Here is a 13,424-nt window from a genome sequence, read left to right as displayed (position 1 = left end):
TCTAAGGCCCTGAGATTCTCGTGATTTTCCTCGGAATTGCCAATATGAGCTTCCTTCAAATGCCAGTGAACACGGCCTCAATCTAAGGCCCTGAGATTCTCGTGATTTTCCTCGGAATTGCCAATATGAGCTTCCTTCAAATGCCAGTGAACACGGCCTCAATCTAAGGCCCTGAGATTCTCGTGATTTTCCTCAGTATTGCCAATATGAGATTTCTTCATTTGTCAGTGAACACGGCCTCAATCTAAGGCCATGAGATTCTCGTAATTTTCCTTAGAATTACCATTATGAACTTTCTTCATATGCCAGTGAACCCGGCCTCCATCTAAGGCCCTGAGATTCTCGTTAATTTTCCTCCTGAATGGTGTCCAATATAAAATTTCTTTTAATGTCAGCTGTAAAATAAGTTCATTTAGGTCACAACTTTGCATCGATAGGCCTTTATGTTTCCAGATACCTATTTTTTTTATTGCTAGTGAGGTGGGGCTAAGACCCTTGTACTGCGGCCACTTCTGGCATATTGTACCAACCCCAGATGATAGGTAGGGTGATTGTGGAGCAATTGGTGGAATGAAGATTGGCAGGGGAAACCGAAGTACTCGGCGAAAACCTGCCCCATCGCCACTTTGTCCACCACAAATCCCACTTGACCAGACCCGGTCCCGGATATCTAGCTCTAGATATTTATTCTAGTGACAGGAAATGTGAATGGTATACTTTCACATAACAATATTTTACTCTGTTGTGTTATGTTTAAGTTAAATTACTATGAAGATTTGTTGGGTACTGAACATGCGCAGTGATTCACCTAACAACATTCCGACATGACCCCAAAAGTCTAGAGCACCATCAGAAAATAAAGCTCCATCTTCAGTTTCGGATACCAAACCTGTCATTCTTAAGGCATACATGACAGAAATCTATCTGAACACATTTACGTGCGTTACCTGATATCTAACGAGATAATGGTCTCTAGCCATGTTCAGAATAATCAGGCAAACTGTGTTTGTGGTATTCAGGTCGGCAGTGTATGGTTCGCGAGTGTTATTTCGTGTGACATCATATTCGCCGTGTGTTTATGTGAGTGAATACAGATATTTTGTGCGTGTGTGATTACAACGGCTCTCTGAGTGTTTGTGATAGTGTTGTGATACTTCCAATGGAGACAGCGTCCACCGGGTGCAGACTTGGAACCAGGAACCACGCAAGGCAGGAGGAGCAACGCTCAAACCGTAAAGTTGAAACCAAAACAGTGCCGTTTCGGAACCTTTAGCGATTGAGGGCCCATCCACAGGAGGATGGGGATGGGTACTCGCAGTAAATAAAGGTACCATTGCACACACGGTCTTATCGTGGTCCAGTCCGGCCCCAGGCTGGTCACGATAACATATTGCCGTGCCAAGTGTACTCTGGATTCGCTGCGGTAGCCGCCATGACTCAGGGCTTAGGTTAAGGTCGAGTTGGACACCCTGTGGATATTATATATATATTTTTATTTTAGTTTGTAAGTTAGTTTGTCCTCCCGCCCTCCCCGTTAGGTGCCCCTGATAGGATTTCTGGTTAGGCTGCGTGAAGTTAGGCTTCGTGTCTTTTTAGGAGGGTTTAGTTTTAAGTATTTCTGTGTGTCTTTTTTTTTATGCCACAGGGTGCAACTCGACAGGGTTCGGTCGGCACATCAATGAAATCAGTGCGAGAGAGAGAGGGATAAAAAGAACTTTGACAATCTCTCTCTGTGAATAACTCGCATTGGAGGGACAAAGATCCAATAAAGCAAAACTTCATTTTGCTTTCATCCCTCTTTCAATTCAATGTTGAAAGATAAGGAACTGGATCTGTATATACCAGGTATAAATAAAACTGATATTAAAATTTATTATGACACATTATGTTTCTTTGTGTGTATTGTGCTGCATATTCAAACTGATGACGTGTTATATTTGTGTGTATTGTGCTGCATATTCAATTTGATGTTTGTTTGTGTGTATTATGCTGTGTATTCAATTTATAAAATGTTAAAATGAGGAAAAGCATAAGGTGAGTCAATAAAATGTGCTCCAGCTTCTGCGTTAAAGAAGACATCGATTGTCATCATGAAGAATTAATTGCACAAGGTAAGTCAAAATTGCTGCAGCTTCAGCAACGGAGAAGACAACGTTTGTCAACACAATGAAACGCAGCAGGTAAGACGATAATGTAAGGGTGTTACATTGTTATTTCTCGAGAAGCACACCTGAATTTGGGACGATTATATTTCACGTGTCAGTAAAAGTCGCCGATTGTTGTCGGAGTTTGGATTTTACGCGACAACTTAACTGCCGCAAAAAGAAACTGCTCTTTGGAAAAAGAATATGTTCTATTCGGTTTAAATTGAGTATATTAAGGTTGGATAATTTTGTAAATAGCCGCTAGGCTATGCGACACAAGATAAAATTTCATTTTACGATGACGAATTCTTACCATGCGCCAGAACGTCTCGCATTTTACCGTGTTCCTGTGTTTCGTTTCGTCTTGAAAGGAGCCTCTTTCTAACGCGATAAATGTGAGTTAGGCCGTGGCATAGCTCAAGCGATTAGTCGCTGGCTTCCCACCGCGGCGGCCCGGGTTCGATCCCGGGTGTGGGCAAGTGGGATTTGTGGTGGACAAAGTGGCGCTGGGGCAGGTTTTCTCCAAGTACTTCGGTTTCCCCTGCCAATCTTCATTCCACCAAATTCTCCATCATCATAATCACCCGGGGCAGGCTACAATAGGCCAATCAGAGGCCGGGGTGCTGAGTGGACCCAGTTGGACTCCACCCCCCACTAAGCGAATAAAAAAAATAAGAATGTGAGTTAATTTTTCGAGAGAATCCGTCTACTTTTTTTTCGGCGAGTGCTCAAGACTTGAATGAAAACGGGAAGGTTTCCTTCTTTATGTAGTTTGTTTTATTTCTGCACCAAACGGCGTATATTTATCTTTCAATTTAATCGTGCTTTCCATTTTAACGGGGACAACTGCAGTGAACAAATGGTACACTCAGTTGTACGCTTCCACGATCGAAGATATTAAAACGTTCAGCATTTTGTGTGAAGAATTTTATATTTAAAAGAAGACGTGTTACAGAAGAGATGGCAAGAGTACCAACAGCAGAGGTAAGCTTGTGTGTTCATTCTGTTAATACAAATTCTGTTTGCTGGTGTTCATACTGAATTTCTTTTTGTTTGTTTCTTTTGTTTCAGGTCCCCGCTCATATCCTGTGCCTCACCGTGGCGAGCGGGTGAAACAAAGAACGGTGCATCTCCGAAACTGAAAACATTGTTACAATTATTCGCTATCTTCCTTCACAATTCCTACATGCCTGTTAGTTTCTTCGTGTCTGTCTGCCGGTCTTTTTATTTTCATTGTGTTGACTTTTAAACATTTGGCAACTTAAATCATTTTTAGGTACGCAACTACCAGTTTATACTTAGCTCAGTTCAATTCAGTATGAACGTAAATACATTATACGTACATATACAGCGTGTCCCAGATTAATGTACCGGCACGTCTTCTGTCTGGGCACTAAGGGCCGACATTTTGAATATCTCCAATAAAAACAGCCTGGTGGCATTTCCGCTTGTTATTATCGTTTCTTGGTATTCATTTGGGCGAAACAGTCGTTTTTTGGGCCGTAGCTTAGCCCAGACGGTTCTGCCAGATTGCATCCTGTTATCGTTCCTTTGCATTTCGCAAAATTTTTTGCATAGCAGAATTGCCATATATAGTGACTGGATAAAAATTTTTATCAGGTCAACCTTAAACAAGTTATTTTGCTTATGCGTGACGTCAGTCTGCTGTAAATATAACGCCCCTCCAAAAGATTTTCCAAGGGGAGGGGCAGGCAAAATATTTGATCACAAGCACGTTTAAACCGTTTAAGAATATTCTGATAACTTAAAAGAAGTTGGTATACTGGCAATTTACCTTTTTATTCAGTCTTGATTATTTAAAAAAATCATCCTGGGGGGGCTGCAAGTGCTTAGTTTTTCTCCCCTCTGTTAGCGTAAATGGCTGTAAATTGACCAGATTATCAAGTTCAGGCCGATAACAGGACTTGGGACAAGAATTTTGATGATGCCTACGTAAATACCCATTATCGTTTTAATGCTAAGTGATTTTCTTGAAATGGCGTGTTACTTGCAAACGTTACATAACACATTGCTTGTATAGTTCATTCATCCTTGTGACCTTTATGCAGTAACTCATTTTCTCATCTGAGTACTTTATGTAAATATTGCAAATATGTTCAAGTGTATCAGTAATGAGGGGCTTGAAATCAACTTACGTGGACGGAACCATACACAGTCACGCTAATGTAATATATGAACACGGATAAAATGTCATCAGAATCTGTCAGAGAACCGCAGTTACACGTAAATGCTGATGTAGGCAGTAACACGTCCCCTAAAAATGAAGAAACTAGACCAGAATAAAACAAAAAATTGATAAAATTTTGTATTGGTTTGTGAAACGCAGTTTGGTTAACACAGGCAAGGCAGTGTGATATTGCAGACAGACGGATGGACATGATGAAACTAATAGGTAAAGTGAACGCTCCAAAGGTGTATGATTATCATTCAATGCTTATTACACTACATTCTGTGGTATATATAAAGGGTGTCAAATGTTAATTTCCGTCGGTGTCCGTTTGCAAAATGTTATAGCGAATGTCCAAAATGTGCTGAAACAAAGAATACTGTAACAGTGCAGACCACTGACGTGAAATCATATGCTTCGTCTGAAGTCAGTTTTTTCAGACCACATAGCTAATAATTTGAAACAATGGGAAATGCATCGTTCTTTGGCTAAACAGGATAAAAGCTAACTTTAATTGGTTCCTGGTAAATATATTCTTAGTGCCTGGCCATCACTATTGAGTATTCAGTTGTTCAAGAAGTTCTCTCTTTGTAGAACCTGAAAGATCCTCATTCATCACCAACTCCCTCCTTTACATTCTATAACAAGTCCAGGAATATTAAAATAATTCTTGCATGAAACATGTCACATGTGCAGCGATGGTGACTCAATGGCCTTCCACTTACATGACAGGCCCACTTCATAACATTCCGTGCTATGGTGAAGCCAGATTGTTAATATAAACACAGATTTGGGTAGAAAAGGTAAACTTATCCCTGTGCTTAAGTAATTAAGCACTACGCAATGAAGATGTATGGGAGAGTGGATGTATGGATCCACGTTTTCTTGACCTTGGCACTAGTTGGAGATGAGTGGTCAGGTTCATGCCTTGGCCACTTTACCCCCGGGGAAAGAGACCCGGTACCCACTGGATTGGAGGCTGGGTTGACCCAGAGCCGGTTTGGATGACACAGAGAAGTTAAAAGTCTTCCCCCACCGGGACTCAAACTCCGATTCCTTGGTTGTTCAGCCCTTAGCCAGTTGCTATACCGGCTGCGCTATCCTGGCTCTATACACAGAATTGGGTTCCATTTTCAAATTATAACNCCACCGCCGCCGCCGCCACCACCACCACCACCACCACCACCGTTGCCTTAGAGAGGCAGGATGCCTCCGTCGGTATAGTGACAGGCTACTGGCTGGATGACCACTGCTTAATTCACAGCAGAGACAACATTTTTCTCTACTCCAGTGCCCAGACTGACCCTGGGGTCCACCCAGCCTCCTATCCAGTTGGGACCAGGGGCTCTTTCTCAGGGGTAAAGCAGCTGGGGCATGGAGATGACCACTTGCTTCCACTAAGTGACAAAGTCATATATTTCCATGACACAGTGCTTAATCAGTTAAGCAGAGGGACAACTTTACCTTTACTTTACACATGATTGTACTGGTTTGAAAACACTCCAAACATTTAATTACCTTTAAAGTACCTCGTGTCTCTTCTGCTGTCACTGATTCCACTAAACGGTGGGTTTATTGAGGAAACGCCTCCAACTGTGTTTGCCTACCCACAGTTCTTATCCTTGCACCTCTGTCCATACTGTTCCTCTATTTGTAATATTATCAGCCACTTGGGTAAGCCACCTCAGTCTGGTCTCCTGAGACTGTAGTCTGGTTTCCATTAAGCGGTGAGCTGATGCATGAGAAACCTGCAAATGTACCTGCACGCCCACAGGTTTTCATCTTGAGCCCACAAGTTTCTCCTACTTGTTATATCATCCATCACTCATATGGGTAAGCCATCTTGATTTTTGTTGTCCTTTATATCTTTTGCCTTTTAACATATAATTCCAAATCCCTACCATGCCGTCTGATTACATCCACTGGTTCAATATGGCCAATCACTGTAAGCTTTTCATCCATGAAATGTCAATTTCTATCCTTGTGTTTCTGCAGAGCTTTCTCTACAACTTCTTTGTTTACAAATTGAACATACCCTCTCCAGCAAACCTCTTCCTTTGTATTCAGGCGGTAGGGAAGACCTGTTGTGTACTATCTCCAGCCCTACCCAACCAATTCAAATTTGCTGGAGCAATTGTTGCATTTATAAATCATTTGCCGCAGATGAGGCACAGTGAAACAAGACAAACTGAATCACCAGTCCATGTAAAGCCCACTGATAAACAGCTTTCATTCTGCAGACAGACAATTTATGTGTGTGTTGTTACATTTATGCAGTGAAATTTGTTAGAGGTTTATGATATTTCATTACTATCCCCGGCAAAATTGTTTATATGCCTGGGACTTAAGTCCCCCTCTTTAATCACATGGCCTCCTCTTCAAAAATCGTCACATAGACCATCAGACATTTGTGTAAAACACGAGGGTTAATAAAATGTGAAATAGAATGGCATAATAGATAACTAAACTAGAAAATCGCAAAAATTTATGAGAACTTCGCACAAACCAACCTACAAATTCGACCTTATACAATGTTTATAACAAGCAGGTCCAATATTCCTCTGTGACAGTGTTTTTAACCACCAAATGCCTGTCCCCCATTCATGCCTGTCTTCATTCACTGCAGCCTCTGATACAAGTTAACAAAAAAGAATGAATATGACTACAGTGAACTGTTTCTTTCAATTTTGGCGTAGTTATTTCCATTTAATTTAAATATTAATTGGTCTTATGAAGATTATTGAAATGGTCAAGTAACTTGTTTAAATGCTGAAAAACCATAGAAAACTTTAATGATTAAAAAAGGCAATAAGCAAATATTATTTTTGATATAACTTGTAACTCCAAATACAGGAAATAGATAGCTTTAGTTGTCTTTATTAATATAAACACACATAAGCATGAATGTGAAAACTATATATATTTTTTTCCCTTATGGTTTCTTGCTCAACCCTAGGGTTCCAGGGAACCCCCACTTGAGAAAGACTGCTTTAACAGAAGGCTGTTAGAATCAAGGCAGGTAGGTGCAAAGAACAGATAACCAGTTAAGAGGCTTGATAGACTATTTCTACCTATGGAGTGTTTATTGGTTCTAAGAACATTTCCAGTCAACAACTTAGAAGTGTTTCATAAATATTCAGAATTCCATGCAGTCAATACAAGATACAAGTGTGAACCAGTTGGAGATATTACAGTCTACCATGAGGTAGTGTAGCCTGCTGGACGAAAACTTTATACCCCACCTAGCCCCACAGTAAGCAATTCAAAATATCACTAAAGACAGTTTTGTGATTCAGAAATTCTGCCTTGCAATAATATATTTAAGCATCCTGTTGCATTACTATAACTTTTACACAGAATATTAATAATACAGTTCCATCAATAATGCAACTATTTTATTCTTTCCCTTTTACCACGTATTTGGGCCTCAGCCCGCCATCATCAGGTATCTTAATTTACCAAAACTGTTATACTATACTGAATATCACTCATTCACTTCACATGTAACTGCAGTATTCTGTGATATTAATGTTGTAGTCACAATCTAGCTAACACTAATTGACTTACCATATGCTGTAATATACTATTTATTAGAATTCATTACAAATCATTGTTGCGGCGTGACGGGGGGCGTGGAGGTACCTCCACCGCTTCCACCACTGTACCTCTCTCTCTCTAGCTCCCGCTACATTTATCTCCTGCCGGGATGACGGAGGACGAGGAAAGATCCCTCTCCGTCACCCTAATTAGTAGGCTGCCACCATCTTGTTAATTCAAGAAATCTCGTACTTCTCTTAGCTTGCATTACTGTCTGGGGTAACCGTAAATCGCCGAAGCTTTGGGACGTCCTGGAGTCGGAGGAAGAGGATAACACTCGTGGATATGTGAGGTTGAATGAAACTCGTCACATTCCTAGCCTATTCTATTTACCTACGTCTTTAAATACACTATATACACCGTGCCGACGTTTGTCGGTTCGACTTACATTAAAATAATCTTGCAGTGTCTCATCATGTCCACCGCCTATCACCCTACTGTCGGTATTCTATGCTTGGAATCACTGAATGACCTAACCCATCTGGTTAGCCTATCTCTCCCGGGTTACACTTTACACTTTACACTTTGCACTTCATGATCATGGCTATATGAAATGGTTCCACTTACTTGAGCTGAAGATGAGAAGGCTTGTCATCACGACCCAGCGTCCACTCATGGCCACAATTGAGGTACTAATGTAATAATGACATTAATAAAAATAGATCCGACTAGAATCGAATCGAATAGCCAAAAAAAGCTAAGAAGCTAAAAAGCTAAAAAGAGCCCCTAAAATGGGTCGTCTCGGGTTTTTATAACCTCTGCTATGCTGACTCGTTGTCTTCCGGGTATAGGGGTCCTCCTACCCTGACGTGATTTTGGGTCGGTGTAGCTTGTTTATTGGTTGTTAATCGAGAAGGGGTTGACTCTTTTGGTAAGCCGCCTCCTCCTACTCAGCATTTTTCGTCTGCCTTAGTGCTTATGACACATTTCATATAGCCCTTCCGTATTGTCAGCGGTTCCCGCTGTCGTGTTAACATTCTGATTAGTCAGGAATTTCTTTTACTTCCTTGTAAACCCAGCTCTCCGGTTCATGTCCTTATTACTATTCAGTTTAGTTTAGTTTTTTGTGTTTTTTTTTCCATCTTACATCTAATTGTAGTGATTCCAAATTTACCCAAAACTACTTCTACATGTGCGTAACCCTTTGCTGCATAACAATCATTAAAATTTAAAATGTATGTTTTTTCTTAAAATTTGGTAAAATTCTTTTTACACCTCACTAGGGTGTTGTCCAATTGTCTGGACAATATATTTCAATCCTTTCCTAGGATGTTTATAGTGTAGCAGTGGCCTGTTGTTTTCTATATGTAAGACTATTGTTGTTGTTACTTTTTGCCCCTTGTCTGTACGTCGTTCTCTCCACCAGCATATGATGTTTTCCTCTCTTGTAGTAGATGTTGTGAGATGTAAAAAGAATTTTACAAAATTTTAAGAAGAAAGAAACAAATTTTAAATTCTAATGAATTTTTAATGAATTTTAATAGAAAGTAAATTATGGCATGTGGTAATTCAACTAATGTTGGCTAGATTGTGACTACAACATTAATATCATGGAATATTGCAGTTACATGCGAAGTTAATGAGCGATATTCAATGCAGCATAACAGTTTTGGCAAATTGAGATACCTGATGAAGACTGATTGGGGCCAAAACATGTTGAAAAAGGGAAAATGAAAGGGAAAGAATAAACTAGTTGCATTGTTGATGTACCTGTATTATTAATATTGTGTAAAAACTTCTACCTTGCAGATTAATTCCTACTTTGAGTAAGTACAACTTCACCAGTCATTGGTCAGATCACCACATAGTCAACATGCTTCACCCACACAGTGATTCAACTATTATAGCAAAATGCTAAAATACATTTTCTAATAAGTGTTTGACTGAAGGTAAACATGTGTCTGATTGTAACAAATTTCTGTACCATGTGGACTTTATCCAAGTGTGTTTTTGCCCATGCTGCTAAGAAATGTTAGGCTAACTGTAGTCATGTATCTGATTGCAGTGCATAAACTTATATATGTATGTACTTGCTGTCTCTGAATGTACAACAGAATTGCTATACCGTTACTCATAGTGTGGCTGTGTGTGATTGAATCTGTTGCCTTTCCAAATGTGCTGTGTTGTTTTCTGATATAGCCCCATACCCTTTTGTCTAGAGCTGGTGGGATACAGACATGTCATCCAGCCCATCTCATTGGCAACGGTGACTTTCAGAAACTTGAACTCAACTCATTGTGTCTTGTCTTGTCAGTTCATTGTAAACCTGATTGGCTCTGCTAGGAGATCTGATGTTTTCAAGGATCCAAGCAAAATTCACTCACATCAGCCTGTGGTAACAAGCTTCAGCTTCAGCATTAATCACGGAGAGACAGCACAATGTTACAGGGATACAGAAAAAGCATTAGAATTTAAGAGAATAGCTTCCATGCAGTAGTAAAATAACAAGTAGGGGGATATTTTTAATAGTTATGTGGGCTCATAATTGGATTGGCTCTCTTTGTATATTTATTACATTGTTTTGTGGGACTATGTATTCTAATATAACGCAGTGATTTAAGTTAGCTCTAGCTAATCGACATAACAACTCTGTGATCTACTGGACAGCGGCGAAAGTGCAAAAACTCGTTAAAACCGAGCGATCCCGAGGAATAGTAGAGAATATGAAGGCAACTAAGCCAACGATGCCGGAATTAATGACATGAAATGTAAGATCTGCGTATAGATGGCATATATTACCACTGCAACCTATATCTAAATTGATCCGTGGCAGTCGTAGCACGGATCTATAGGTAATCCTCGGTAGTTGGTATTCCATGGCGGTAGCCATTTTTATAAATGGAGGCAGATTAGGATGAGGACTTGGTCCCTTGTACTGCAGCCATTTCTGGCCTATTGTACTAGCCCCAGATGATAGGTGAGGGTGACTGTGGAGCAATTTCGTCTAAATCAAGAAACGTTTTCCTCCACTGGGATTGTCGGTTGGAATCCCACTGCAGGCATGGATGTCTGTTTGCATGTATTATGTGCTTGTGTTGTGTGTACAGGTAGCAGCCTTCTGACCCTTCCGACCGGCTGATCGGCTGTCCAAGGAGGCCTACCGACCGCTAAGATACTGAAAAAGCGGCCAATGTCCGCAAGGGCTTTACAGCCATAGATAGATAGGAGGACTGGAGAGGAAGTTTTTGATTTAATTAAACCAAATTTCATAAATTTGTGGCGTACGGAATTTCAGTATTAAGTTTTCAAAACGTGTCGACGTAAGATTTTGCAGTAAGTGGACAATTATGGTATGTAGCAGCATGTGTAATGTTCATCATATATGTTCCTGTAGTTTGAAGCTGGCAGTATGTAGAGTATTCGCATTTGTGGGCTGTTTCCGTCCTGAGATTACAGGATGAGGTAAGGAATCCTAGCTGGTTGGGGCTCCTTCCCAGGCCACAGTTTAGTTATCCTGTCAGTACCAAGGAAACAATGAGTTTATCGAACGGCATGGTTTGAAGAAAGTGGGACTGCAGGCAGCGTTCAAAATACCTAGTGAAAAGATCATTTGGAAAGGCATCTGAATAACCAACCTGTAGATGGATTATAATTAATGATCGTGTAAGCGTAGTATAATTGTTACTACTTGTTTGACAGTTCTGGAGAGGTGCCTGTGGAGAGACTGTCATTGCAACTGATGTCAGAGCGAGACAAAAACGTAACAGATTCCCTGCCTTTGCTGTATGTTCTGTGATGACATCCTGTGTGAGAGGTATGTAACACATGAGATTAATCTTTACACTTCTGAGACTGAACATTTTTTATTTTCACTTTCACNAAACAGTTCCTATACAGAGCTTTGTCAACAATAAAATAGGTACAATAAAATAAGAATAGCCTACACATATAATAGATTTATCACATTTCTGCACAGTATGCTAAAATCAAGATATAAATATAATATTATCAAATATATAACATTATAAATATAAAATCAAAATAAAATTATAAAATATATTATTGTATTATATTAAAATATTCCTCTAATGAATAAAAGGATGAAAGATACAGATTTAGTAGCCATGTGTGTATTCTAGAGGCCTCAGACACATCTGATTCCAGAGATCTGCTATCCAGATGGAGGTGTTTCTTAGTTTTGCTGAGTGGCAGAATAGTTCCTCAAATTAGGCCCAACCATTTTTCAGTATTCACTGATAATCCATTGTTGAGTGAGTGCTGTAGGGTCAGTCTAGCGGAGGATAGGGTGCAAAGTGTATGAGCAGAACTAGGCAAGGGGCGTGAAACTAGGAAGTGCAGAAGGCCACACACACACATGCATGTCAGTGCCAGTCTTCTTCTGTGTTTGGGTATGGCACTCTGTTGAAATGGTAGAGAATACTGAGATTTTGCAAGACTTTGCTGTCAATTGATATCATTGCAGCAGATGAAATGTTAGGAGCAATCATTGGTGAGGAGCGTATGAGTTCAGTCGGAGAGCAACCAGCAAGTTTGTGCATCACTAAAGTTTAGTGCCTCTTGTAGTACCAAACTCAGTGTCAGGGGATCATCTTGATTTAGCACACTCATGGGTTGGTTAACACACTTCATGGTGCACTCAGATTTACAAGTAGAATTTGTAGAGCCTTATCTGTGCTGTCCATGTTGGCAGTCCTGGAATGGTGGCATTAGTGAAGGGTGGCTGTTCCCAGCAATGAATGATTTCGAGTTTCTGAGTGAGCAGGAGCCACATGGCATCTTCCTCTCTATGGATCCATGTAAGAGGCTTAATTCAGTAGTAGTTTTTTTTTCCAACCATTGAGTGCATCCTGTTGTGTACCATTTACTATTTCTTACTGAAAACCGTCACAACACAACAATCAATAATGTGCGTAAGTAGCTCTAGGAGATGCATTTTGCTACATGTTTTGGTCATGATTACCATAATAATTCAATCAATACCATATACAATCACTAAGTAATTCAATAATAGTTACCAATGGTATATTATTTCCAGGTATCAAATATTAAATAATAACATACAACATAACAATAGGCCTCCAAACACCACATCAGCCATTGTGTATGTAATACATCCGTATAAGCGTTACATATATTACGTTTACAACTGCCAACTTCCAAATACCATAACATATACAACTTTTAACTATACTTTTGACTATGTAACTTGTTATATAAGACTTCAACTTTTATTGTAATTTATATTTTATGAATTTGATTTGTTTCATTCTGGTCCGTCACACTAACAATTACAAAGACAAAAACAACACCGTCCAGCGTGACTATTTAAGTTTTATCACTTGAAAACTCATCACCCTTTCATGTTTCGATCCCTACAGATCATCCTCAGAGGTCATTAATACTTTTTCCGGAAACTACGATTACACTAGGTGTTAAATTATATACATACGCGTATAATGTCTGAAATACACAATGTACACAGTGTTCAACTTTTCACAGTCACAGCAGCCTTCCTGGTATTACATTTTTTTTTT

General features: G+C 39.8%; 1 long non-coding RNA gene across 5 annotated transcripts in view; it reads left to right on the top strand.

Moving 5' to 3' along the window:
* The first annotated feature begins 10,754 nt into the window (after positions 1 to 10,754).
* Positions 10,755 to 13,424, top strand: part of LOC111861288 — a 10,549-nt gene continuing 7,879 nt past the window's right edge. Inside the window, exons 1-2 of one of the 5 annotated variants that reach the window (XR_004512664.1) lie at positions 10,755 to 10,846; positions 10,977 to 11,683. This is a non-coding gene — a long non-coding RNA (uncharacterized LOC111861288). Of the gene's footprint in view, positions 11,684 to 12,580; positions 12,687 to 13,424 lie in introns of all 5 variants that reach the window. The other 4 variants (XR_002842213.2, XR_004512665.1, XR_002842212.2 and 1 more) reach the window with 4 other exon arrangements.

This window comes from Cryptotermes secundus, unplaced genomic scaffold (assembly GCF_002891405.2).
Source record: "Cryptotermes secundus unplaced genomic scaffold, Csec_1.0 scaffold129, whole genome shotgun sequence".
NCBI classification, from domain to species: domain Eukaryota; kingdom Metazoa; phylum Arthropoda; class Insecta; order Blattodea; family Kalotermitidae; genus Cryptotermes; species Cryptotermes secundus.
The sequence above is the reverse complement of the archived record's forward strand: the minus strand, read 5'-3'. Positions and strand labels throughout refer to the sequence as shown.